This window comes from Macaca nemestrina, chromosome 10 (genome assembly GCF_043159975.1).
Source record: "Macaca nemestrina isolate mMacNem1 chromosome 10, mMacNem.hap1, whole genome shotgun sequence".
Lineage (NCBI taxonomy): Eukaryota > Metazoa > Chordata > Mammalia > Primates > Cercopithecidae > Macaca > Macaca nemestrina.
The window spans coordinates 100,184,738-100,212,604 of record NC_092134.1 but is presented as its reverse complement, the minus strand read 5'-3'; positions in this window follow the sequence as shown (position 1 = coordinate 100,212,604).

Genomic DNA, 27,867 nt, shown 5'->3' with positions numbered 1-27,867 from the left:
TAGGGCCAAAGGAAATATCCTCCGATAACAAAGAGAAAGAAGCTTTCTGAGAAACTTCTTTGTGTTCTGTGAAATCATCTCACAGAGTTACAGCTTTCCCCTCAAGAAGCCTTTCGCTAAGACGGTTCTTGTTGAAGTGGTAAAGTGATATTGTGAAGCCCATAGAGGACTATGGTGAAAAACGAAATATCCTCAGATGAAATCTGGAAAGAAGCTTTCTGAGAAACTGCTTAGTGTTCTGTGAATTCATCTCACAGAGTTACATCTGTGTTTCGTAGATCTCTTTGCTAGCCTTATTTCTGTGGAATCTGAGAACAGATATTTAGGATCCCTTTGAAGACTATAGGGCCAAAGGAAATATCCTCCGATAACAAAGAGAAAGAAGCTTTCTGAGAAACTTCTTTGTGTTCTGTGAAATCATCTCACAGAGTTACAGCTTTCCCCTCAAGAAGCCTTTCGCTAAGACAGTTCTTGTGGAATTGGCAAAGTGATATTTGGAAGCCCATAGAGGGCTATGGTGAAAAAGGAAATATCCTCAGATGAAATCTGGAAAGAAGCTTTCTGAGAAACTGCTTAGTGTTCTGTGAATTCATCTCACAGAGTTACATCTGTGTTTCGTAGATCTCTTTGCTAGCCTTATTTCTGTGGAATCTGAGAACAGATATTTCGGATCCCTTTGAAGACTATAGGGCCAAAGGAAATATCCTCCGATAACAAAGAGAAAGAAGCTTTCTGAGAAACTTCTTTGTGTTCTGTGAAATCATCTCACAGAGTTACAGTTTTCCCCTCAAGAAGCCTTTCGCTAAGACAGTTCTTGTGGAATTGGCAAAGTGATATTTGGAAGCCCATAGGGGGCTATGGTGAAAAAGGAAATATCCTCAGATGAAATCTGGAAAGAAGCTTTCTGAGAAACTGCTTAGTGTTCTGTGAATTCATCTCACAGAGTTACATCTGTGTTTCGTAGATCTCTTTGCTAGCCTTATTTCTGTGGAATCTGAGAACAGATATTTCAGATCCCTTTGAAGACTATAGGGCCAAAGGAAATATCCTCCGATAACAAAGAGAAAGAAGCTTTCTGAGAAACTTCTTTGTGTTCTGTGAAATCATCTCACGGAGTTATAGATTTCCCCTCAAGAAGCCTTTCGCTAAGACAGTTCTTGTGGAATTGGCAAAGTGATATTTGGAAGCCCATACAGGGTTATGGTGAAATAGGAAATATCCTCAGATGAAATCTGGAAAGAAGCTTTCTGAGAAACTGCTTAGTGTTCTGTGAATTCATCTCACAGAGTTACATCTGTATTTCGTGGATCTCTTTGCTAGCCTTATTTCTGTGGAATCTGAGAACAGATATTTCGGATCCCTTTGAAGACTATAGGGCCAAAGGAAATATCCTCCGCTAACAGAGAAAGAAGCTTTCTGAGAAACTTCTTTGTGTTCTGTGAAATCATCTCACAGAGTTACAGCTTTCACCTCAAGAAGCCTTTCGCTAAGACAGTGCTTGTGAAATTGGCAAAGTGATATTTGGAAGCCCATAGAGGGCTATGGTGAAAAAGGAAATATCCTCAGATGAAATCTGGAAAGAAGCTTTCTGAGAAACTGCTTAGTGTTCTGTGAATTCATCTCACAGAGTTACATCTGTGTTTCGTAGATCTCTTTGCTAGCCTTATTTCTGTGGAATCTGAGAACAGATATTTCGGATCCCTTTGAAGACTATAGGGCCAAAGGAAATATCCTACGCTAACAAAGAGAAAGAAGCTTTCTGAGAAACTTCTTTGTGTTCTGTGAAATCATCTCACAGAGCTACAGCTTTCCCCTCAAGAAGCCTTTCGCTAAGACAGTTCTTGTGGAATTGGCAAAGTGATATTTGGAAGCCCATAGAGGGCTATGGTGAAAAAGGAAATATCCTCAGATGAAATCTGGAAAGAAGCTTTCTGGGAAACTGCTTAGTGTTCTGTGAATTCATCTCACAGAGTTACATCTGTGTTTCGTAGATCTCTTTGCTAGCCTTATTTCTGTGGAATCTGAGAACAGATATTTCGGATCCCTTTGAAGACTATAGGGCCAAAGGAAATATCCTCCGATAACAAAGAGAAAGAAGCTTTCTGAGAAACTTCTTTGTGTTCTGTGAAATCATCTCACAGAGTTATAGCTTTCCCCTCAATAAGCCTTTCGCTAAGACAGTTCTGGTGGAATTGGCAACGTGATATTTGGAAGCCCAAAGAGGGCTATGGTGAAATAGGAAATATCCTCAGATGAAATCTGGAAAGAAGCTTTCTGAGAAACTGCTTAGTGTTCTGTGAATTCATCTCACAGAGTTACATCTGTGTTTCGTAGATCTCTTTGCTAGCCTTATTTCTGTGGAATCTGAGAACAGATATTTCGGATCCCTTTGAAGACTATAGGGCCAAAGGAAATATCCTCCGATAACAAAGAGAAAGAAGCTTTCTGAGAAACTTCTTTGTGTTCTGTGAAATCATCTCACAGAGTTACAGCTTTCCCCTCAAGAAGCCTTTCGCTAAGACAGTTCTTGTGGAATTGGCAAAGTGATATTTGGAAGCCCATAGAGGGCTATGGTGAAAAAGGAAATATCCTCAGATGAAATCTGGAAAGAAGCTTTCTGAGAAACTGCTTAGTGTTCTGTGAATTCATCTCACAGAGTTACATCTGTGTTTCGTAGATCTCTTTGCTAGCCTTATTTCTGTGGAATCTGAGAACAGATATTTCGGATCCCTTTGAAGACTATAGGGCCAAAGGAAATATCCTCCGATAACAAAGAGAAAGAAGCTTTCTGAGAAACTTCTTTGTGTTCTGTGAAATCGTCTTACAGAGTTACAGCTTTCCCCTCAAGAAGCCTTTCGCTAAGACGGTTCTTGTTGAAGTGGCAAAGTGATATTTGGAAGCCCATAGAGGGCTATGGTGAAAAAGGAAATATCCTCAGATGAAATCTGGAAAGAAGCTTTCTGAGAAACTGCTTAGTGTTCTGTGAATTCATCTCACAGAGTTACATCTGTGTTTCGTAGATCTCTTTGCTAGCCTTATTTCTGTGGAATCTGAGAACAGATATTTCGGATCCCTTTGAAGACTATAGGGCCAAAGGAAATATCCTCCGATAACAAAGAGAAAGAAGCTTTCTGAGAAACTTCTTTGTGTTCTGTGAAATCATCTCACAGATTTAAAACTTTCCGCTCAAGAAGCCTTTCACTAAGATAGTTCTTGTGGAATTGGCAAAGTGATATTTGGAAGCCCATAGAGGGCTATGGTGAAATAGGAAATATCCTCAGATGAAATCTGGAAAGAAGCTTTCTGAGAAACTTCTTAGTGTTCTGTGAATTCATCTCACAGAGTTACATCTGTATTTCGTGGATCTCTTTGCTAGCCTTATTTCTGTGGAATCTGAGAACAGATATTTCGGATCCCTTTGAAGACTATAGGGCCAAAGGAAATATCCTCCGATAACAAAGAGAAAGAAGCTTTCTGAGAAACTTCTTTGTGTTCTATGAAATCATCTCACAGAGTTACAGCTTTCCCCTCAAGAAGCCTTTCGCTAAGACAGTTCTTGTGGAATTGGCAAAGTGATATTTGGAAGCCCATAGAGGGCTATGGTGAAAAAGGAAATATCCTCAGATGAAATCTGGAAAGAAGCTTTCTGAGAAACTGCTTAGTGTTCTGTGAATTCATCTCACAGAGTTACATCTGTGTTTCGTAGATCTCTTTGCTAGCCTTATTTCTGTGGAATCTGAGAACAGATATTTCGGATCCCTTTGAAGACTATAGGGCCAAAGGAAATATCCTCCGATAACAAAGAGAAAGAAGCTTTCTGAGAAACTTCTTTGTGTTCTGTGAAATCGTCTTACAGAGTTACAGCTTTCCCCTCAAGAAGCCTTTCGCTAAGACGGTTCTTGTTGAAGTGGCAAAGTGATATTTGGAAGCCCATAGAGGGCTATGGTGAAAAAGGAAATATCCTCAGATGAAATCTGGAAAGAAGCTTTCTGAGAAACTGCTTAGTGTTCTGTGAATTCATCTCACAGAGTTACATCTGTGTTTCGTAGATCTCTCTGCTAGCCTTATTTCTGTGGAATCTGAGAACAGATATTTCGGATCCCTTTGAAGACTATAGGGCCAAAGGAAATATCCACCGATAACAAAGAGAAAGAAGCTTTCTGAGAAACTTCTTTGTGTTATGTGAAATCATTTCACAGAGTTAAAACTTTCCCCTCAAGAAGCCTTTCACTAAGATAGTTCTTGTGGAATTGGCAAAGTGATATTTCGAAGCCCATAAAGGGCTATGGTGAAATAGGAAATATCCTCAGATGAAATCTGGAAAGAAGCTTTCTGGGAAACTGCTTAGTGTTCTGTGAATTCATCTCACAGAGTTACATCTGTGTTTCGTAGATCTCTTTGCTAGCCTTATTTCTGTGGAATCTGAGAACAGATATTTCGGATCCCTTTGAAGACTATAGGGCCAAAGGAAATATCCTCCGATAACAAAGAGAAAGAAGCTTTCTGAGAAACTTCTTTGTGTTCTGTGAAATCATCTCACAGAGTTACAGCTTTCCCCTCAAGAAGCCTTTCGCTAACACGGTTCTTGTTGAAGTGGTAAAGTGATATTGTGAAGCCCATAGAGGGCTATGGTGAAAAACGAAATATCCTCAGATGAAATCTGGAAAGAAGCTTTCTGAGAAACTGCTTAGTGTTCTGTGAATTCATCTCACAGAGTTACATCTGTGTTTCGTAGATCTCTTTGCTAGCCTTATTTCTGTGGAATCTGAGAACAGATATTTAGGATCCCTTTGAAGACTATAGGGCCAAAGGAAATATCCTCCGATAACAAAGAGAAAGAAGCTTTCTGAGAAACTTCTTTGTGTTCTGTGAAATCATCTCACAGAGTTACAGCTTTCCCCTCAAGAAGCCTTTCGCTAAGACAGTTCTTGTGGAATTGGCAAAGTGATATTTGGAAGCCCATAGAGGGCTATGGTGAAAAAGGAAATATCCTCAGATGAAATCTGGAAAGAAGCTTTCTGAGAAACTGCTTAGTGTTCTGTGAATTCATCTCACAGAGTTACATCTGTGTTTCGTAGATCTCTTTGCTAGCCTTTTTTCTGTGGAATCTGAGAACAGATATTTCGGATCCCTTTGAAGACTATAGGGCCAAAGGAAATATCCTCCGATAACAAAGAGAAAGAAGCTTTCTGAGAAACTTCTTTGTGTTCTGTGAAATCGTCTTACAGAGTTACAGCTTTCCCCTCAAGAAGCCTTTCGCTAAGACTGTTCTTGTTGAAGTGGCAAAGTGATATTTGGAAGCCCATAGAGGGCTATGGTGAAAAAGTAAATATCCTCAGATGAAATCTGGAAAGAAGCTTTCTGAGAAACTGCTTAGTGTTCTGTGAATTCATCTCACAGAGTTACATCTGTGTTTCGTAGATCTCTCTGCTAGCCTTATTTCTGTGGAATCTGAGAACAGATATTTCGGATCCCTTTGAAGACTATAGGGCCAAAGGAAATATCCTCCGATAACAAAGAGAAAGAAGCTTTCTGAGAAACTTCTTTGTGTTATGTGAAATCATTTCACAGAGTTAAAACTTTCCCCTCAAGAAGCCTTTCACTAAGATAGTTCTTGTGGAATTGGCAAAGTGATATTTGGAAGCCCATAGAGGGCTATGGTGAAATAGGAATTATCCTCAGATGAAATCTGGAAAGAAGCTTTCTGAGAAACTGCTTAGTGTTATGTGAATTCATCTCACAGAGTTACATCTGTATTTCGTGGATCTCTTTGCTAGCCTTATTTTTGTGGAATCTGAGAACAGATATTTCGGATCCCTTTGAAGACTATAGGGCCAAAGGAAATATCCTACGATAACAAAGAGAAAGAAGCTTTCTGAGAAACTTCTTTGTGTTCTGTGAAATCGTCTCACAGAGTTACAGCTTTCCCCTCAAGAAGCCTTTCGCTAAGACAGTTCTTGTGGAATTGGCAAAGTGATATTTGGAAGCCCATAGAGGGCTATGGTGAAAAAGGAAATATCCTCAGATGAAATCTGAAAAGAAGCTTTCTGGGAAACTGCTTAGTGTTCTGTGAATTCATCTCACAGAGTTACATCTGTGTTTCGTAGATCTCTTTGCTAGCCTTATTTCTGTGGAATCTGAGAACAGATATTTCGGATCCCTTTGAAGACTATAGGGCCAAAGGAAATATCCTCCGATAACAAAGAGAAAGAAGCTTTCTGAGAAACTTCTTTGTGTTATGTGAAATCATTTCACAGAGTTAAAACTTTCCCCTCAAGAAGCCTTTCACTAAGATAGTTCTTGTGGAATTGGCAAAGTGATATTTGGAAGCCCATAGAGGGCCATGGTGAAAAAGGAAATATCCTCAGATGAAATCTGGAAAGAAGCTTTCTGAGAAACTGCTTAGTGTTCTGTGAATTCATCTCACAGAGTTACATCTGTGTTTCGTAGATCTCTTTGCTAGCCTTATTTCTGTGGAATCTGAGAACAGATATTTCGGATCCCTTTGAAGACTATAGGGCCAAAGGAAATAACCTCTGATAACAAAGAGAAAGAAGCTTTCTGAGAAACTTCTTTGTGTTCTGTGAAATCATTTCACAGAGTTAAAACTTTCCGCTAAAGAAGCCTTTCACTAAGATAGTTCTTGTGGAATTGGCAAAGTGATATTTGGAAGCCCATAGAGGGCTATGGTGAAATAGGAAATATCCTCAGATGAAATCTGGAAAGAAGCTTTCTGAGAAACTGCTTAGTGTTCTGTGAATTCATCTCATAGATTTACATCTGTATTTCGTGGATCTCTTTGCTAGCCTTATTTCTGTGGAATCTGAGAACAGATATTTCGGATCCCTTTGAAGACTATAGGGCCAAAGGAAATATCCTTCGATAACAAAGAGAAAGAAGCTTTCTGAGAAACTTCTTTGTGTTCTGTGAAATCATCTCACAGTGTTACAGCTTTCCCCTCAAGAAGCCTTTCGCTAAGACAGTTCTTGTGGAATTGGCAAAGTGATATTTGGAAGCCCATAGAGGGCTATGGTGAAAAAGGAAATATCCTCAGATGAAATCTGGAAAGAAGCTTTCTGAGAAACTGCTTAGTGTTCTGTGAATTCATCTCACAGAGTTACATCTGTGTTTCGTAGATCTCTTTGCTAGCCTTATTTCTGTGGAATCTGAGAACAGATATTTCGGATCCCTTTGAAGACTATAGGGCCAAAGGAAATATCCTCCGGTAACAAAGAGAAAGAAGCTTTCTGAGAAACTTCTTTGTGTTCTGTGAAATCATCTCACAGAGTTACAGCTTTCCCCTCAAGAAGCCTTTCGCTAAGACGGTTCTTGTTGAAGTGGTAAAGTGATATTGGGAAGCCCATAGAGGGCTATGGTGAAAAAGGAAATATCCTCAGATGAAATCTGGAAAGAAGCTTTCTGAGAAACTGCTTAGTGTTCTGTGAATTCATCTCACAGAGTTACATCTGTGTTTCGTAGATCTCTTTGCTAGCCTTATTTCTGTGGAATCTGAGAACAGATATTTCGGATCCCTTTGAAGACTATAGGGCCAAAGGAAATATCCTCCGATAACAAAGAGAAAGAAGCTTTCTGAGAAACTTCTTTGTGTTCTGTGAAATCATTTCACAGAGTTAAAACTTTCCGCTCAAGAAGCCTTTCACTAAGATAGTTCTTGTGGAATTGGCAAAGTGATATTTGGAAGGCCATAGAGGGCTATGGTGAAATAGGAAATATCCTCAGATGAAATCTGGAAAGAAGTTTTCTGAGAAACTTCTTAGTGTTCTGTGAATTCATCTCACAGAGTTACATCTGTATTTCGTGGATCTCTTTGCTAGCCTTATTTCTGTGGAATCTGAGAACAGATATTTCGGATCCCTTTGAAGACTATAGGGCCAAAGGAAATATCCTCCGATAACAAAGAGAAAGAAGCTTTCTGAGAAACTTCTTTGTGTTCTGTGAAATCATCTCACAGAGTTACAGCTTTCCCCTCAAGAAGCCTTTCGCTAAGACAGTTCTTGTGGAATTGGCAAAGTGATATTTGGAAGCCCATAGAGGGCTATGGTGAAAAAGGGAAATATCCTCAGATGAAATCTGGAAAGAAGCTTTCTGAGAAACTGCTTAGTGTTCTGTGAATTCATCTCACAGAGTTACATCTGTGTTTCGTAGATCTCTTTGCTAGCCTTATTTCTGTGGAATCTGAGAACAGATATTTCGGATCCCTTTGAAGACTATAGGGCCAAAGGAAATATCCTCCGATAACAAAGAGAAAGAAGCTTTCTGAGAAACTTCTTTGTGTTCTGTGAAATCGTCTTACAGAGTTACAGCTTTCCCCTCAAGAAGCCTTTCGCTAAGACGGTTCTTGTTGAAGTGGCAAAGTGATATTTGGAAGCCCATAGAGGGCTATGGTGAAAAAGGAAATATCCTCAGATGAAATCTGGAAAGAAGCTTTCTGAGAAACTGCTTAGTGTTCTGTGAATTCATGTCACAGAGTTACATCTGTGTTTCGTAGATCTCTCTGCTAGCCTTATTTCTGTGGAATCTGAGAACAGATATTTCGGATCCCTTTGAAGACTATAGGGTCAAAGGAAATATCCTCCGATAACAAAGAGAAAGAAGCTTTCTGAGAAACTTCTTTGTGTACTGTGAAATCATTTCACAGAGTTAAAACTTTCCCCTCGAGAAGTCTTTCACTAAGATAGTTCTTGTGGAATTGGCAAAGTGATATTTCGAAGCCCATAGAGGGCTATGGTGAAATAGGAAATATCCTCAGATGAAATCTGGAAAGAAGCTTTCTGAGAAACTGCTTAGTGTTCTGTGAATTCATCTCACAGAGTTACATCTGTATTTCGTGGATCTCTTTGCTAGCCTTATTTCTGTGGAATCTGAGAACAGATATTTCGGATCCCTTTGAAGACTATAGGGCCAAAGGAAATATCCTCCGATAAAAAAGAGAAAGAAGCTTTCTGAGAAACTTCTTTGTGTTCTGTGAAATCGTCTCACAGAGTTACAGCTTTCCCCTCAATAAGCCTTTCACTAAGATAGTTCTTGTGGAATTGGCAAAGTGATATTTGGAAGCCCATAGAGGGCTATGGTGAAATAGGAAATATCCTCAGATGAAATCTGGAAAGAAGCTTTCTGAGAAACTGCTTAGTGTTCTGTGAATTCATCTCACAGAGTTACATCTGTATTTCGTGGATCTCTTTGCTAGCCTTATTTTTGTGGAATCTGAGAACAGATATTTCGGATCCCTTTGAAGACTATAGGGCCAAAGGAAATATCCTACGATAACAAAGAGAAAGAAGCTTTCTGAGAAACTTCTTTGTGTTCTGTGAAATCGTCTCACAGAGTTACAGCTTTCCCCTCAAGAAGCCTTTCGCTAAGACAGTTCTTGTGAAATTGGCAAAGTGATATTTGGAAGCCCATAGAGGGCTATGGTGAAAAAGGAAATATCCTCAGATGAAATCTGAAAAGAAGCTTTCTGGGAAACTGCTTAGTGTTCTGTGAATTCATCTCACAGAGTTACATCTGTGTTTCGTAGATCTCTTTGCTAGCCTTATTTCTGTGGAATCTGAGAACAGATATTTCGGATCCCTTTGAAGACTATAGGGCCAAAGGAAATATCCTCCGATAACAAAGAGAAAGAAGCTTTCTGAGAAACTTCTTTGTGTTATGTGAAATCATTTCACAGAGTTAAAACTTTCCCCTCAAGAAGCCTTTCACTAAGATAGTTCTTGTGGAATTGGCAAAGTGATATTTGGAAGCCCATAGAGGGCTATGGTGAAATAGGAAATATCCTCAGATGAAATCTGGAAAGAAGCTTTCTGAGAAACTGCTTAGTGTTCTGTGAATTCATCTCACAGAGTTACATCTGTATTTCGTGGATCTCTTTGCTAGCCTTATTTCTGTGGAATCTGAGAACAGATATTTCGGATCCCTTTGAAGACTATAGGGCCAAAGGAAATATCCTCCGATAACAAAGAGAAAGAAGCTTTCTGAGAAACTTCTTTGTGTTCTGTGAAATCGTCTCACAGAGTTACAGCTTTCCCCTCAAGAAGCCTTTCGCTAAGACAGTTCTTGTGGAATTGGCAAAGTGATATTTGGAAGTCCCTAGAGGGCTATGTTGAAAAAGGAAATATCCTCAGATGAAATCTGGAAAGAAGCTTTCTGGGAAACTGCTTAGTGTTCTGTGAATTCATCTCACAGAGTTACATCTGTGTTTCGTAGATCTCTGTGCTAGCCTTATTTCTGTGGAATCTGAGAACAGATATTTAGGATCCCTTTGAAGACTATAGGGCCAAAGGAAATATCCTCCGATAACAAAGAGAAAGAAGCTTTCTGAGAAACTTCTTTGTGTTCTGTGAAATCATCTCACAGAGTTACAGCTTTCCCCTCAAGAAGCCTTTCGCTAAGACGGTTCTTGTTGAAGTGGTAAAGTGATATTGGGAAGCCCATAGAGGGCTATGGTGAAAAAGGAAATATCCTCAGATGAAATCTGGAAAGAAGCTTTCTGAGAAACTGCTTAGTGTTCTGTGAATTCATCTCACAGAGTTACATCTGTATTTCGTGGATCTCTTTGCTAGCCTTATTTTTGTGGAATCTGAGAACAGATATTTCGGATCCCTTTGAAGACTATAGGGCCAAAGGAAATATCCTACGATAACAAAGAGAAAGAAGCTTTCTGAGAAACTTCTTTGTGTTCTGTGAAATCGTCTCACAGAGTTACAGCTTTTCCCTCAAGAAGCCTTTCGCTAAGACAGTTCTTGTGGAATTGGCAAAGTGATATTTGGAAGCCCATAGAGGGCTATGGTGAAAAAGGAAATATCCTCAGATGAAATCTGAAAAGAAGCTTTCTGGGAAACTGCTTAGTGTTCTGTGAATTCATCTCACAGAGTTACATCTGTGTTTCGTAGATCTCTTTGCTAGCCTTATTTCTGTGGAATCTGAGAACAGATATTTCGGATCCCTTTGAAGACTATAGGGCCAAAGGAAATATCCTCCGATAACAAAGAGAAAGAAGCTTTCTGAGAAACTTCTTTGTGTTATGTGAAATCATTTCACAGAGTTAAAACTTTCCCCTCAAGAAGCCTTTCACTAAGATAGTTCTTGTGGAATTGGCAAAGTGATATTTGGAAGAACATAGAGGGCCATGGTGAAAAAGGAAATATCCTCAGATGAAATCTGGAAAGAAGCTTTCTGAGAAACTGCTTAGTGTTCTGTGAATTCATCTCACAGAGTTACATCTGTGTTTCGTAGATCTCTTTGCTAGCCTTATTTCTGTGGAATCTGAGAACAGATATTTAGGATCCCTTTGAAGACTATAGGGCCAAAGGAAATATCCTCCGGTAACAAAGAGAAAGAAGCTTTCTGAGAAACTTCTTTGTGTTCTGTGAAATCATCTCACAGAGTTACAGCTTTCCCCTCAAGAAGCCTTTCTCTAAGACGGTTCTTGTTGAAGTGGTAAAGTGATATTGGGAAGCCCATAGAGGGCTATGGTGAAAAAGGAAATATCCTCAGATGAAATCTGGAAAGAAGCTTTCTGAGAAACTGCTTAGTGTTCTGTGAATTCATCTCACAGAGTTACATCTGTGTTTCGTAGATCTCTTTGCTAGCCTTATTTCTGTGGAATCTGAGAACAGATATTTCGGATCCCTTTGAAGACTATAGGGCCAAAGGAAATATCCTCCGATAACAAAGAGAAAGAAGCTTTCTGAGAAACTTCTTTGTGTTCTGTGAAATCATTTCACAGAGTTAAAACTTTCCGCTCAAGAAGCCTTTCACTAAGATAGTTCTTGTGGAATTGGCAACGTGATATTTGGAAGGCCATAGAGGGCTATGGTGAAATAGGAAATATCCTCAGATGAAATCTGGAAAGAAGCTTTCTGAGAAACTTCTTAGTGTTCTGTGAATTCATCTCACAGAGTTACATCTGTATTTCGTGGATCTCTTTGCTAGCCTTATTTCTGTGGAATCTGAGAACAGATATTTCGGATCCCTTTGAAGACTATAGGGCCAAAGGAAATATCCTCCGATAACAAAGAGAAAGAAGCTTTCTGAGAAACTTCTTTGTGTTCTGTGAAATCATCTCACAGAGTTACATCTTTCCCCTCAAGAAGCCTTTCGCTAAGACAGTTCTTGTGGAATTGGCAAAGTGATATTTGGAAGCCCATAGAGGGCTATCGTGAAAAAGGAAATATCCTCAGATGAAATCTGAAAAGAAGCTTTCTGAGAAACTGCTTAGTGTTCTGTGAATTCATCTCACAGAGTTACATCTGTGTTTCGTAGATCTCTTTGCTAGCCTTATTTCTGTGGAATCTGAGAACAGATATTTCGGATCCCTTTGAAGACTATAGGGCCAAAGGAAATATCCTCCGATAACAAAGAGAAAGAAGCTTTCTGAGAAACTTCTTTGTGTTCTGTGAAATCATCTCACAGAGTTACAGCTTTCCCCTCAAGAAGCCTTTCGCTAAGACAGTTCTTGTGGAATTGGCAAAGTGATATTTGGAAGCCCATAGAGGGCTATGGTGAAAAAGGAAATATCCTCAGATGAAATCTGGAAAGAAGCTTTCTGAGAAACTGCTTAGTGTTCTGTGAATTCATCTCACAGAGTTACATCTGTGTTTCGTAGATCTCTTTGCTAGCCTTATTTCTGTGGAATCTGAGAACAGATATTTCGGATCCCTTTGAAGACTATAGGGCCAAAGGAAATATCCTCCGATAACAAAGAGAAAGAAGCTTTCTGAGAAACTTCTTTGTGTTCTGTGAAATCGTCTTACAGAGTTACAGCTTTCCCCTCAAGAAGCCTTTCGCTAAGACGGTTCTTGTTGAAGTGGCAAAGTGATATTTGGAAGCCCATAGAGGGCTATGGTGAAAAAGGAAATATCCTCAGATGAAATCTGGAAAGAAGCTTTCTGAGAAACTGCTTAGTGTTCTGTGAATTCATGTCACAGAGTTACATCTGTGTTTCGTAGATCTCTCTGCTAGCCTTATTTCTGTGGAATCTGAGAACAGATATTTCGGATCCCTTTGAAGACTATAGGGCCAAAGGAAATATCCTCCGATAACAAAGAGAAAGAAGCTTTCTGAGAAACTTCTTTGTGTTATGTGAAATCATTTCACAGAGTTAAAACTTTCCCCTCAAGAAGCCTTTCACTAAGATAGTTCTTGTGGAATTGGCAAAGTGATATTTCGAAGCCCATAGAGGGCTATGGTGAAATAGGAAATATCCTCAGATGAAATCTGGAAAGAAGCTTTCTGAGAAACTGCTTAGTGTTCTGTGAATTCATCTCACAGAGTTACATCTGTATTTCGTGGATCTCTTTGCTAGCCTTATTTCTGTGGAATCTGAGAACAGATATTTCGGATCCCTTTGAAGACTATAGGGCCAAAGGAAATATCCTCCGATAACAAAGAGAAAGAAGCTTTCTGAGAAACTTCTATGTGTTCTGTGAAATCGTCTCACAGAGTTACAGCTTTCCCCTCAAGAAGCCTTTCGCTAAGACAGTTCTTGTGGAATTGGCAAAGTGATATTTGGAAGCCCATAGAGGGCTATGGTGAAAAAGGAAATATCCTCAGATGAAATCTGGAAAGAAGCTTTCTGGGAAACTGCTTAGTGTTCTGTGAATTCATCTCACAGAGTTACATCTGTGTTTCGTAGATCTCTTTGCTAGCCTTATTTCTGTGGAATCTGAGAACAGATATTTCGGATCCCTTTGAAGACTATAGGGCCAAAGGAAATATCCTCCGATAACAAAGAGAAAGAAGCTTTCTGAGAAACTTCTTTGTGTTCTGTGAAATCATCTCACAGAGTTACAGCTTTCCCCTCAAGAAGCCTTTCGCTAAGACGGTTCTTGTTGAAGTGGTAAAGTGATATTGTGAAGCCCATAGAGGGCTATGGTGAAAAAGGAAATATCCTCAGATGAAATCTGGAAAGAAGCTTTCTGAGAAACTGCTTAGTGTTCTGTGAATTCATCTCACAGAGTTACATCTGTGTTTCGTAGATCTCTTTGCTAGCCTTATTTCTGTGGAATCTGAGAACAGATATTTAGGATCCCTTTGAAGACTATAGGGCCAAAGGAAATATCCTCCGATAACAAAGAGAAAGAAGCTTTCTGAGAAACTTCTTTGTGTTCTGTGAAATCATCTCACAGAGTTACAGCTTTCCCCTCAAGAAGCCTTTCGCTAAGACAGTTCTTGTGGAATTGGCAAAGTGATATTTGGAAGCCCATAGAGGGCTATGGTGAAAAAGGAAATATCCTCAGATGAAATCTGGAAAGAAGCTTTCTGAGAAACTGCTTAGTGTTCTGTGAATTCATCTCACAGAGTTACATCTGTGTTTCGTAGGTCTCTTTGCTAGCCTTATTTCTGTGGAATCTGAGAACAGATATTTCGGATCCCTTTGAAGACTATAGGGCCAAAGGAAATATCCTCCGATAACAAAGAGAAAGAAGCTTTCTGAGAAACTTCTTTGTGTTCTGTGAAATCGTCTTACAGAGTTACAGCTTTCCCCTCAAGAAGCCTTTCGCTAAGACGGTTCTTGTTGAAGTGGCAAAGTGATATTTGGAAGCCCATAGAGGGCTATGGTGAAAAAGGAAATATCCTCAGATGAAATCTGGAAAGAAGCTTTCTGAGAAACTGCTTAGTGTTCTGTGAATTCATCTCACAGAGTTACATCTGTGTTTCGTAGGTCTCTCTGCTAGCCTTATTTCTGTGGAATCTGAGAACAGATATTTCGGATCCCTTTGAAGACTATAGGGCCAAAGGAAATATCCTCCGATAACAAAGAGAAAGAAGCTTTCTGAGAAACTTCTTTGTGTTATGTGAAATCATTTCACAGAGTTAAAACTTTCCCCTCAAGAAGCCTTTCACTAAGATAGTTCTTGTGGAATTGGCAAAGTGATATTTGGAAGCCCATAGAGGGCTATGGTGAAATAGGAAATATCCTCAGATGAAATCTGGAAAGAAGCTTTCTGAGAAACTGCTTAGTGTTCTGTGAATTCATCTCACAGAGTTACATCTGTATTTCGTGGATCTCTTTGCTAGCCTTATTTTTGTGGAATCTGAGAACAGATATTTCGGATCCCTTTGAAGACTATAGGGCCAAAGGAAATATCCTACGATAACAAAGAGAAAGAAGCTTTCTGAGAAACTTCTTTGTGTTCTGTGAAATCGTCTCACAGAGTTACAGCTTTCCCCTCAAGAAGCCTTTCGCTAAGACAGTTCTTGTGAAATTGGCAAAGTGATATTTGGAAGCCCATAGAGGGCTATGGTGAAAAAGGAAATATCCTCAGATGAAATCTGAAAAGAAGCTTTCTGGGAAACTGCTTAGTGTTCTGTGAATTCATCTCACAGAGTTACATCTGTGTTTCGTAGATCTCTTTGCTAGCCTTATTTCTGTGGAATCTGAGAACAGATATTTCGGATCCCTTTGAAGACTATAGGGCCAAAGGAAATATCCTCCGATAACAAAGAGAAAGAAGCTTTCTGAGAAACTTCTTTGTGTTATGTGAAATCATTTCACAGAGTTAAAACTTTCCCCTCAAGAAGCCTTTCACTAAGATAGTTCTTGTGGAATTGGCAAAGTGATATTTGGAAGCCCATAGAGGGCTATGGTGAAATAGGAAATATCCTCAGATGAAATCTGGAAAGAAGCTTTCTGAGAAACTGCTTAGTGTTCTGTGAATTCATCTCACAGAGTTACATCTGTATTTCGTGGATCTCTTTGCTAGCCTTATTTCTGTGGAATCTGAGAACCGATATTTCGGATCCCTTTGAAGACTATAGGGCCAAAGGAAATATCCTCCGATAACAAAGAGAAAGAAGCTTTCTGAGAAACTTCTTTGTGTTCTGTGAAATCGTCTCACAGAGTTACAGCTTTCCCCTCAAGAAGCCTTTCGCTAAGACAGTTCTTGTGGAATTGGCAAAGTGATATTTGGAAGCCCCTAGAGGGCTATGTTGAAAAAGGAAATATCCTCAGATGAAATCTGGAAAGAAGCTTTCTGGGAAACTGCTTAGTGTTCTGTGAATTCATCTCACAGAGTTACATCTGTGTTTCGTAGATCTCTGTGCTAGCCTTATTTCTGTGGAATCTGAGAACAGATATTTAGGATCCCTTTGAAGACTATAGGGCCAAAGGAAATATCCTCCGATAAAAAAGAGAAAGAAGCTTTCTGAGAAACTTCTTTGTGTTCTGTGAAATCATCTCACAGAGTTACAGCTTTCCCCTCAAGAAGCCTTTCGCTAAGACGGTTCTTGTTGAAGTGGTAAAGTGATATTGGGAAGCCCATAGAGGGCTATGGTGAAAAAGGAAATATCCTCAGATGAAATCTGGAAAGAAGCTTTCTGAGAAACTGCTTAGTGTTCTGTGAATTCATCTCACAGAGTTACATCTGTATTTCGTGGATCTCTTTGCTAGCCTTATTTTTGTGGAATCTGAGAACAGATATTTCGGATCCCTTTGAAGACTATAGGGCCAAAGGAAATATCCTCCGATAACAAAGAGAAAGAAGCTTTCTGAGAAACTTCTTTGTGTTCTGTGAAATCGTCTCACAGAGTTACCGCTTTCCCCTCAAGAAGCCTTTCGCTAAGACAGTTCTTGTGGAATTGGCAAAGTGATATTTGGAAGCCCATAGAGGGCTATGGTGAAAAAGGAAATATCCTCAGATGAAATCTGAAAAGAAGTTTTCTGGGAAACTGCTTAGTGTTCTGTGAATTCAGATCACAGAGTTACATCTGTGTTTCGTAGATCTCTTTGCTAGCCTTATTTCTGTGGAATCTGAGAACAGATATTTCGGATCCCTTTGAAGACTATAGGGCCAAAGGAAATATCCTCCGATAACAAAGAGAAAGAAGCTTTCTGAGAAACTTCTTTGTGTTATGTGAAATCATTTCACAGAGTTAAAACTTTCCCCTCAAGAAGCCTTTCACTAAGATAGTTCTTGTGGAATTGGCAAAGTGATATTTCGAAGCCCATAGAGGGCTATGGTGAAATAGGAAATATCCTCAGATGAAATCTGGAAAGAAGCTTTCTGAGAAACTGCTTAGTGTTCTGTGAATTCATCTCACAGAGTTACATCTGTATTTCGTGGATCTCTTTGCTAGCCTTATTTCTGTGGAATCTGAGAACAGATATTTCGGATCCCTTTGAAGACTATAGGGCCAAAGGAATTATCCTCCGATAAGAAAGAGAAAGAAGCTTTCTGAGAAACTTCTATGTGTTCTGTGAAATCGTCTCACAGAGTTACAGCTTTCCCCTCAAGAAGCCTTTCGCTAAGACAGTTCTTGTGGAATTGGCAAAGTGATATTTGGAAGCCCATAGAGGGCTATGGTGAAAAAGGAAATATCCTCAGATGAAATCTGGAAAGAAGCTTTCTGGGAAACTGCTTAGTGTTCTGTGAATTCATCTCACAGAGTTACATCTGTGTTTCGTAGATCTCTTTGCTAGCCTTATTTCTGTGGAATCTGAGAACAGATATTTCGGATCCCTTTGAAGACTATAGGGCCAAAGGAAATATCCTCCGATAACAAAGAGAAAGAAGCTTTCTGAGAAACTTCTTTGTGTTCTGTGAAATCATCTCACAGAGTTACAGCTTTCCCCTCAAGAAGCCTTTCGCTAAGACGGTTCTTGTTGAAGTGGTAAAGTGATATTGTGAAGCCCATAGAGGGCTATGGTGAAAAAGGAAATATCCTCAGATGGAATCTGGAAAGAAGCTTTCTGAGAAACTGCTTAGTGTTCTGTGAATTCATCTCACAGAGTTACATCTGTGTTTCGTAGATCTCTTTGCTAGCCTTATTTCTGTGGAATCTGAGAACAGATATTTAGGATCCCTTTGAAGACTATAGGGCCAAAGGAAATATCCTCCGATAACAAAGAGAAAGAAGCTTTCTGAGAAACTTCTTTGTGTTCTGTGAAATCATCTCACAGAGTTACAGCTTTCCCCTCAAGAAGCCTTTCGCGAAGACAGTTCTTGTGGAATTGGCAAAGTGATATTTGGAAGCCCATAGAGGGCTATGGTGAAAAAGGAAATATCCTCAGATGAAATCTGGAAAGAAGCTTTCTGGGAAACTGCTTAGTGTTCTGTGAATTCATCTCACAGAGTTACATCTGTGTTTCGTAGGTCTCTTTGCTAGCCTTATTTCTGTTGGATCTGAGAACAGATATTTCGGATCCCTTTGAAGACTATAGGGCCAAAGGAAATATCCTCCGATAACAAAGAGAAAGAAGCTTTCTGAGAAACTTCTTTGTGTTCTGTGAAATCGTCTTACAGAGTTACAGCTTTCCCCTCAAGAAGCCTTTCGCTAAGACGGTTCTTGTTGAAGTGGCAAAGTGATATTTGGAAGCCCATAGAGGGCTATGGTGAAAAAGGAAATATCCTCAGATGAAATCTGGAAAGAAGCTTTCTGAGAAACTGCTTAGTGTTCTGTGAATTCATCTCACAGAGTTACATCTGTGTTTCGTAGATCTCTCTGCTAGCCTTATTTCTGTGGAATCTGAGAACAGATATTTCGGATCCCTTTGAAGACTATAGGGCCAAAGGAAATATCCTCCGATAACAAAGAGAAAGAAGCTTTCTGAGAAACTTCTTTGTGTTATGTGAAATCATTTCACAGAGTTAAAACTTTCCCCTCAAGAAGCCTTTCACTAAGATAGTTCTTGTGGAATTGGCAAAGTGATATTTGGAAGCCCATAGAGGGCTATGGTGAAATAGGAAATATCATCAGATGAAATCTGGAAAGAAGCTTTCTGAGAAACTGCTTAGTGTTCTGTGAATTCATCTCACAGAGTTACATCTGTATTTCGTGGATCTCTTTGCTAGCCTTATTTTTGTGGAATCTGAGAACAGATATTTCGGATCCCTTTGAAGACTATAGGGCCAAAGGAAATATCCTACGATAACAAAGAGAAAGAAGCTTTCTGAGAAACTTCTTTGTGTTCTGTGAAATCGTCTCACAGAGTTACAGCTTTCCCCTCAAGAAGCCTTTCGCTAAGACAGTTCTTGTGAAATTGGCAAAGTGATATTTGGAAGCCCATAGAGGGCTATGGTGAAATAGGAAATATCCTCAGATGAAATCTGGAAAGAAGCTTTCTGAGAAACTGCTTAGTGTTCTGTGAATTCATCTCACAGAGTTACATCTGTATTTCGTGGATCTCTTTGCTAGCCTTATTTCTGTGGAATCTGAGAACCGATATTTCGGATCCCTTTGAAGACTATAGGGCCAAAGGAAATATCCTCCGATAACAAAGAGAAAGAAGCTTTCTGAGAAACTTCTTTGTGTTCTGTGAAATCGTCTCACAGAGTTACAGCTTTCCCCTCAAGAAGCCTTTCGCTAAGACAGTTCTTGTGGAATTGGCAAAGTGATATTTGGAAGCCCCTAGAGGGCTATGTTGAAAAAGGAAATATCCAAAGATGAAATCTGGAAAGAAGCTTTCTGGGAAACTGCTTAGTGTTCTGTGAATTCATCTCACAGAGTTACATCTGTGTTTCGTAGATCTCTGTGCTAGCCTTATTTCTGTGGAATCTGAGAACAGATATTTAGGATCCCTTTGAAGACTATAGGGCCAAAGGAAATATCCTCCGATAAAAAAGAGAAAGAAGCTTTCTGAGAAACTTCTTTGTGTTCTGTGAAATCATCTCACAGAGTTACAGCTTTCCCCTCAAGAAGCCTTTCGCTAAGACGGTTCTTGTTGAAGTGGTAAAGTGATATTGGGAAGCCCATAGAGGGCTATGGTGAAAAAGGAAATATCCTCAGATGAAATCTGGAAAGAAGCTTTCTGAGAAACTGCTTAGTGTTCTGTGAATTCATCTCACAGAGTTACATCTGTATTTCGTGGATCTCTTTGCTAGCCTTATTTTTGTGGAATCTGAGAACAGATATTTCGGATCCCTTTGAAGACTATAGGGCCAAAGGAAATATCCTACGATAACAAAGAGAAAGAAGCTTTCTGAGAAACTTCTTTGTGTTCTGTGAAATCGTCTCACAGAGTTACAGCTTTCCCCTCAAGAAGCCTTTCGCTAAGACAGTTCTTGTGGAATTGGCAAAGTGATATTTGGAAGCCCATAGAGGGCTATGGTGAAAAAGGAAATATCCTCAGATGAAATCTGAAAAGAAGTTTTCTGGGAAACTGCTTAGTGTTCTGTGAATTCATCTCACAGAGTTACATCTGTGTTTCGTAGATCTCTTTGCTAGCCTTATTTCTGTGGAATCTGAGAACAGATATTTCGGATCCCTTTGAAGACTATAGGGCCAAAGGAAATATCCTCCGATAACAAAGAGAAAGAAGCTTTCTGAGAAACTTCTTTGTGTTATGTGAAATCATTTCACAGAGTTAAAACTTTCCCCTCAAGAAGCCTTTCACTAAGATAATTCTTGTGGAATTGGCAAAGTGATATTTGGAAGCCCATAGAGGGCTATGGTGAAATAGGAAATATCCTCAGATGAAATCTGGAAAGAAGCTTTCTGAGAAACTGCTTAGTGTTCTGTGAATTCATCTCACAGATTTACATCTGTATTTCGTGGATCTCTTTGCTAGCCTTATTTCTGTGGAATCTGAGAACAGATATTTCGGATCCCTTTGAAGACTATAGGGCCAAAGGAAATATCCTCCGATAACAAAGAGAAAGAAGCTTTCTGAGAAACTTCTTTGTGTTCTGTGAAATCGTCTCACAGAGTTACAGCTTTCCCCTCAAGAAGCCTTTCGCTAAGACAGTTCTTGTGGAATTGGCAAAGTGATATTTGGAAGCCCATAGAGGGCTATGGTGAAAAAGGAAATATCCTCAGATGAAATCTGGAAAGAAGCTTTCTGGGAAACTGCTTAGTGTTCTGTGAATTCATCTCACAGAGTTACATCTGTGTTTCGTAGATCTCTTTGCTAGCCTTATTTCTGTGGAATCTGAGAACAGATATTTCGGATCCCTTTGAAGACTATAGGGCCAAAGGAAATATCCTCCGATAACAAAGAGAAAGAAGCTTTCTGAGAAACTTCTTTGTGTTCTGTGAAATCATCTCACAGAGTTACAGCTTTCCCCTCAAGAAGCCTTTCGCTAAGACGGTTCTTGTTGAAGTGGTAAAGTGATATTGTGAAGCCCATAGAGGGCTATGGTGAAAAAGGAAATATCCTCAGATGAAATCTGGAAAGAAGCTTTCTGAGAAACTGCTTAGTGTTCTGTGAATTCATCTCACAGAGTTACATCTGTGTTTCGTAGATCTCTTTGCTAGCCTTATTTCTGTGGAATCTGAGAACAGATATTTAGGATCCCTTTGAAGACTATAGGGCCAAAGGAAATATCCTCCGATAACAAAGAGAAAGAAGCTTTCTGAGAAACTTCTTTGTGTTCTGTGAAATCATCTCACAGAGTTACAGCTTTCCCCTCAAGAAGCCTTTCGCGAAGACAGTTCTTGTGGAATTGGCAAAGTGATATTTGGAAGCCCATAGAGGGCTATGGTGAAAAAGGAAATATCCTCAGATGAAATCTGGAAAGAAGCTTTCTGAGAAACTGCTTAGTGTTCTGTGAATTCATCTCACAGAGTTACATCTGTGTTTCGTAGGTCTCTTTGCTAGCCTTATTTCTGTGGAATCTGAGAACAGATATTTCGGATCCCTTTGAAGACTATAGGGCCAAAGGAAATATCCTCCGATAACAAAGAGAAAGAAGCTTTCTGAGAAACTTCTTTGTGTTCTGTGAAATCGTCTTACAGAGTTACAGCTTTCCCCTCAAGAAGCCTTTCGCTAAGACGGTTCTTGTTGAAGTGGCAAAGTGATATTTGGAAGCCCATAGAGGGCTATGGTGAAAAAGGAAATATCCTCAGATGAAATCTGGAAAGAAGCTTTCTGAGAAACTGCTTAGTGTTCTGTGAATTCATCTCACAGAGTTACATCTGTGTTTCGTAGGTCTCTCTGCTAGCCTTATTTCTGTGGAATCTGAGAACAGATATTTCGGATCCCTTTGAAGACTATAGGGCCAAAGGAAATATCCTCCGATAACAAAGAGAAAGAAGCTTTCTGAGAAACTTCTTTGTGTTATGTGAAATCATTTCACAGAGTTAAAACTTTCCCCTCAAGAAGCCTTTCACTAAGATAGTTCTTGTGGAATTGGCAAAGTGATATTTGGAAGCCCATAGAGGGCTATGGTGAAATAGGAAATATCCTCAGATGAAATCTGGAAAGAAGCTTTCTGAGAAACTGCTTAGTGTTCTGTGAATTCATCTCACAGAGTTACATCTGTATTTCGTGGATCTCTTTGCTAGCCTTATTTTTGTGGAATCTGAGAACAGATATTTCGGATCCCTTTGAAGACTATAGGGCCAAAGGAAATATCCTACGATAACAAAGAGAAAGAAGCTTTCTGAGAAACTTCTTTGTGTTCTGTGAAATCGTCTCACAGAGTTACAGCTTTCCCCTCAAGAAGCCTTTCGCTAAGACAGTTCTTGTGAAATTGGCAAAGTGATATTTGGAAGCCCATAGAGGGCTATGGTGAAAAAGGAAATATCCTCAGATGAAATCTGAAAAGAAGCTTTCTGGGAAACTGCTTAGTGTTCTGTGAATTCATCTCACAGAGTTACATCTGTGTTTCGTAGATCTCTTTGCTAGCCTTATTTCTGTGGAATCTGAGAACAGATATTTCGGATCCCTTTGAAGACTATAGGGCCAAAGGAAATATCCTCCGATAACAAAGAGAAAGAAGCTTTCTGAGAAACTTCTTTGTGTTATGTGAAATCATTTCACAGAGTTAAAACTTTCCCCTCAAGAAGCCTTTCACTAAGATAGTTCTTGTGGAATTGGCAAAGTGATATTTGGAAGCCCATAGAGGGCTATGGTGAAATAGGAAATATCCTCAGATGAAATCTGGAAAGAAGCTTTCTGAGAAACTGCTTAGTGTTCTGTGAATTCATCTCACAGAGTTACATCTGTATTTCGTGGATCTCTTTGCTAGCCTTATTTCTGTGGAATCTGAGAACAGATATTTCGGATCCCTTTGAAGACTATAGGGCCAAAGGAAATATCCTCCGATAACAAAGAGAAAGAAGCTTTCTGAGAAACTTCTTTGTGTTCTGTGAAATCGTCTTACAGAGTTACAGCTTTCCCCTCAAGAAGCCTTTCGCTAAGACAGTTCTTGTGGAATTGGCAAAGTGATATTTGGAAGCCCCTAGAGGGCTATGTTGAAAAAGGAAATATCCTCAGATGAAATCTGGAAAGAAGCTTTCTGGGAAACTGCTTAGTGTTCTGTGAATTCATCTCACAGAGTTACATCTGTGTTTCGTAGATCTCTGTGCTAGCCTTATTTCTGTGGAATCTGAGAACAGATATTTAGGATCCCTTTGAAGACTATAGGGCCAAAGGAAATATCCTCCGATAAAAAAGAGAAAGAAGCTTTCTGAGAAACTTCTTTGTGTTCTGTGAAATCATCTCACAGAGTTACAGCTTTCCCCTCAAGAAGCCTTTCGCTAAGACGGTTCTTGTTGAAGTGGTAAAGTGATATTGGGAAGCCCATAGAGGGCTATGGTGAAAAAGGAAATATCCTCAGATGAAATCTGGAAAGAAGCTTTCTGAGAAACTGCTTAGTGTTCTGTGAATTCATCTCACAGAGTTACATCTGTATTTCGTGGATCTCTTTGCTAGCCTTATTTTTGTGGAATCTGAGAACAGATATTTCGGATCCCTTTGAAGACTATAGGGCCAAAGGAAATATCCTACGATAACAAAGAGAAAGAAGCTTTCTGAGAAACTTCTTTGTGTTCTGTGAAATCGTCTCACAGAGTTACAGCTTTCCCCTCAAGAAGCCTTTCGCTAAGACAGTTCTTGTGGAATTGGCAAAGTGATATTTGGAAGCCCATAGAGGGCTATGGTGAAAAAGGAAATATCCTCAGATGAAATCTGAAAAGAAGCTTTCTGGGAAACTGCTTAGTGTTCTGTGAATTCATCTCACAGAGTTACATCTGTGTTTCGTAGATCTCTTTGCTAGCCTTATTTCTGTGGAATCTGAGAACAGATATTTCGGATCCCTTTGAAGACTATAGGGCCAAAGGAAATATCCTCCGATAACAAAGAGAAAGAAGCTTTCTGAGAAACTTCTTTGTGTTATGTGAAATCATTTCACAGAGTTAAAACTTTCCCCTCAAGAAGCCTTTCACTAAGATAGTTCTTGTGGAATTGGCAAAGTGATATTTGGAAGCCCATAGAGGGCCATGGTGAAAAAGGAAATTTCCTCAGATGAAATCTGGAAAGAAGCTTTCTGAGAAACTGCTTAGTGATCTGTGAATTCATCTCACAGAGTTACATCTGTGTTTCGTAGATCTCTTTGCTAGCCTTATTTCTGTGGAATCTGAGAACAGATATTTCGGATCCCTTTGAAGACTATAGGGCCAAAGGAAATAACCTCTGATAACAAAGAGAAAGAAGCTTTCTTAGAAACTTCTTTGTGTTCTGTGAAATCATTTCACAGAGTTAAAACTTTCCGCTAAAGAAGCCTTTCACTAAGATAGTTCTTGTGGAATTGGCAAAGTGATATTTGGAAGCCCATAGAGGGCTATGGTGAAATAGGAAATATCCTCAGATGAAATCTGGAAAGAAGCTTTCTGAGAAACTGCTTAGTGTTCTGTGAATTCATCTCACAGATTTACATCTGTATTTCGTGGATCTCTTTGCTAGCCTTATTTCTGTGGAATCTGAGAACAGATATTTCGGATCCCTTTGAAGACTATAGGGCCAAAGGAAATATCCTCCGATAACAAAGAGAAAGAAGCTTTCTGAGAAACTTCTTTGTGTTCCGTGAAATCATCTCACAGAGTTACAGCTTTCCCCTCAAGAAGCCTTTCGCTAAGACAGTTCTTGTGGAATTGGCAAAGTGATATTTGGAAGCCCATAGAGGGCTATGGTGAAAAAGGAAATATCCTCAGATGAAATCTGGAAAGAAGCTTTCTGAGAAACTGCTTAGTGTTCTGTGAATTCATCTCACAGAGTTACATCTGTGTTTCGTAGATCTCTTTGCTAGCCTTATTTCTGTGGAATCTGAGAACAGATATTTAGGATCCCTTTGAAGACTATAGGGCCAAAGGAAATATCCTCCGGTAACAAAGAGAAAGAAGCTTTCTGAGAAACTTCTTTGTGTTCTGTGAAATCATCTCACAGAGTTACAGCTTTCCCCTCAAGAAGCCTTTCGCTAAGACGGTTCTTGTTGAAGTGGTAAAGTGATATTGGGAAGACCATAGAGGGCTATGGTGAAAAAGGAAATATCCTCAGATGAAATCTGGAAAGAAGCTTTCTGAGAAACTGCTTAGTGTTCTGTGAATTCATCTCACAGAGTTACATCTGTGTTTCATAGATCTCTTTGCTAGCCTTATTTCTGTGGAATCTGAGAACAGATATTTCGGATCCCTTTGAAGACTATAGGGCCAAAGGAAATATCCTCCGATAACAAAGAGAAAGAAGCTTTCTGAGAGCCTTCTTTGTGTTCTGTGAAATCATTTCACAGAGTTAAAACTTTCCGCTCAAGAAGCCTTTCACTAAGATAGTTCTTGTGGAATTGGCAAAGTGATATTTGGAAGGCCATAGAGGGCTATGGTGAAATAGGAAATATCCTCAGATGAAATCTGGAAAGAAGCTTTCTGAGAAACTTCTTAGTGTTCTGTGAATTCATCTCACAGAGTTACATCTGTATTTCGTGGATCTCTTTGCTAGCCTTATTTCTGTGGAATCTGAGAACAGATATTTCGGATCCCTTTGAAGACTATAGGGCCAAAGGAAATATCCTCCGATAACAAAGAGAAAGAAGCTTTCTGAGAAACTTCTTTGTGTTCTGTGAAATCATCTCACAGAGTTACAGCTTTCCCCTCAAGAAGCCTTTCGCTAAGACAGTTCTTGTGGAATTGGCAAAGTGATATTTGGAAGCCCATAGAGGGCTATGGTGAAAAAGGAAATATCCTCAGATGAAATCTGGAAAGAAGCTTTCTGAGAAACTGCTTAGTGTTCTGTGAATTCATCTCACAGAGTTACATCTGTGTTTCGTAGATCTCTTTGCTAGCCTTATTTCTGTGGAATCTGAGAACAGATATTTCGGATCCCTTTGAAGACTATAGGGCCAAAGGAAATATCCTCCGATAACAAAGAGAAAGAAGCTTTCTGAGAAACTTCTTTGTGTTCTGTGAAATCGTCTTACAGAGTTACAGCTTTCCCCTCAAGAAGACTTTCGCTAAGACGGTTCTTGTTGAAGTGGCAAAGTGATATTTGGAAGCCCATAGAGGGCTATGGTGAAAAAGGAAATATCCTCAGATGAAATCTGGAAAGAAGCTTTCTGAGAAACTGCTTAGTGTTCTGTGAATTCATCTCACAGAGTTACATCTGTGTTTCGTAGATCTCTCTGCTAGCCTTATTTCTGTGGAATCTGAGAACAGATATTTCGGATCCCTTTGAAGACTATAGGGCCAAAGGAAATATCCTCCGATAACAAAGAGAAAGAAGCTTTCTGAGAAACTTCTTTGTGTTATGTGAAATCATTTCACAGAGTTAAAACTTTCCCCTCAAGAAGCCTTTCACTAAGATAGTTCTTGTGGAATTGGCAAAGTGATATTTCGAAGCCCATAGAGGGCTATGGTGAAATAGGAAATATCCTCAGATGAAATCTGGAAAGAAGCTTTCTGAGAAACTGCTTAGTGTTCTGTGAATTCATCTCACAGAGTTACATCTGTATTTCGTGGATCTCTTTGCTAGCCTTATTTCTGTGGAATCTGAGAACAGATATTTCGGATCCCTTTGAAGACTATAGGGCCAAAGGAAATATCCTCCGATAACAAAGAGAAAGAAGCTTTCTGAGAAACTTCTTTGTGTTCTGTGAAATCGTCTCACAGAGTTACAGCTTTCCCCTCAAGAAGCCTTTCGCTAAGACAGTTCTTGTGGAATTGGCAAAGTGATATTTGGAAGCCCATAGAGGGCTATGGTGAAAAAGGAAATATCCTCAGATGAAATCTGGAAAGAAGCTTTCTGGGAAACTGCTTAGTGTTCTGTGAATTCATCTCACAGAGTTACATCTGTGTTTCGTAGATCTCTTTGCTAGCCTTATTTCTGTGGAATCTGAGAACAGATATTTCGGATCCCTTTGAAGACTATAGGGCCAAAGAAATATCCTCCGATAACAAAGAGAAAGAAGCTTTCTGAGAAACTTCTTTGTGTTCTGTGAAATCATCTCACAGAGTTACAGCTTTCCCCTCAAGAAGCCTTTCGCTAAGACGGTTCTTGTTGAAGTGGTAAAGTGATATTTTGAAGCCCATAGAGGGCTATGGTGAAAAAGGAAATATCCTCAGATGAAATCTGGAAAGAAGCTTTTTGAGAAACTGCTTAGTGTTCTGTGAATTCATCTCACAGAGTTACATCTGTGTTTCGTAGATCTCTTTGCTAGCCTTATTTCTGTGGAATCTGAGAACAGATATTTCGGATCCCTTTGAAGACTATAGGGCCAAAGGAAATATCCTCCGATAACAAAGAGAAAGAAGCTTTCTGAGAAACTTCTTTGTGTTCTGTGAAATCATCTCACAGAGTTACAGCTTTCCCCTCAAGAAGCCTTTCGTGAAGACAGTTCTTGTGGAATTGGCAAAGTGATATTTGGAAGCCCAAAGAGGGCTATGGTGAAAAAGGAAATATCCTCAGATGAAATCTGGAAAGAAGCTTTCTGAGAAACTGCTTAGTGTTCTGTGAATTCATCTCACAGAGTTACATCTGTGTTTCGTAGATCTCTTTGCTAGCCTTATTTCTGTGGAATCTGAGAACAGATATTTCGGATCCCTTTGAAGACTATAGGGCCAAAGGAAATATCCTCCGATAACAAAGAGAAAGAAGCTTTCTGAGAAACTTCTTTGTGTTCTGTGAAATCGTCTTACAGA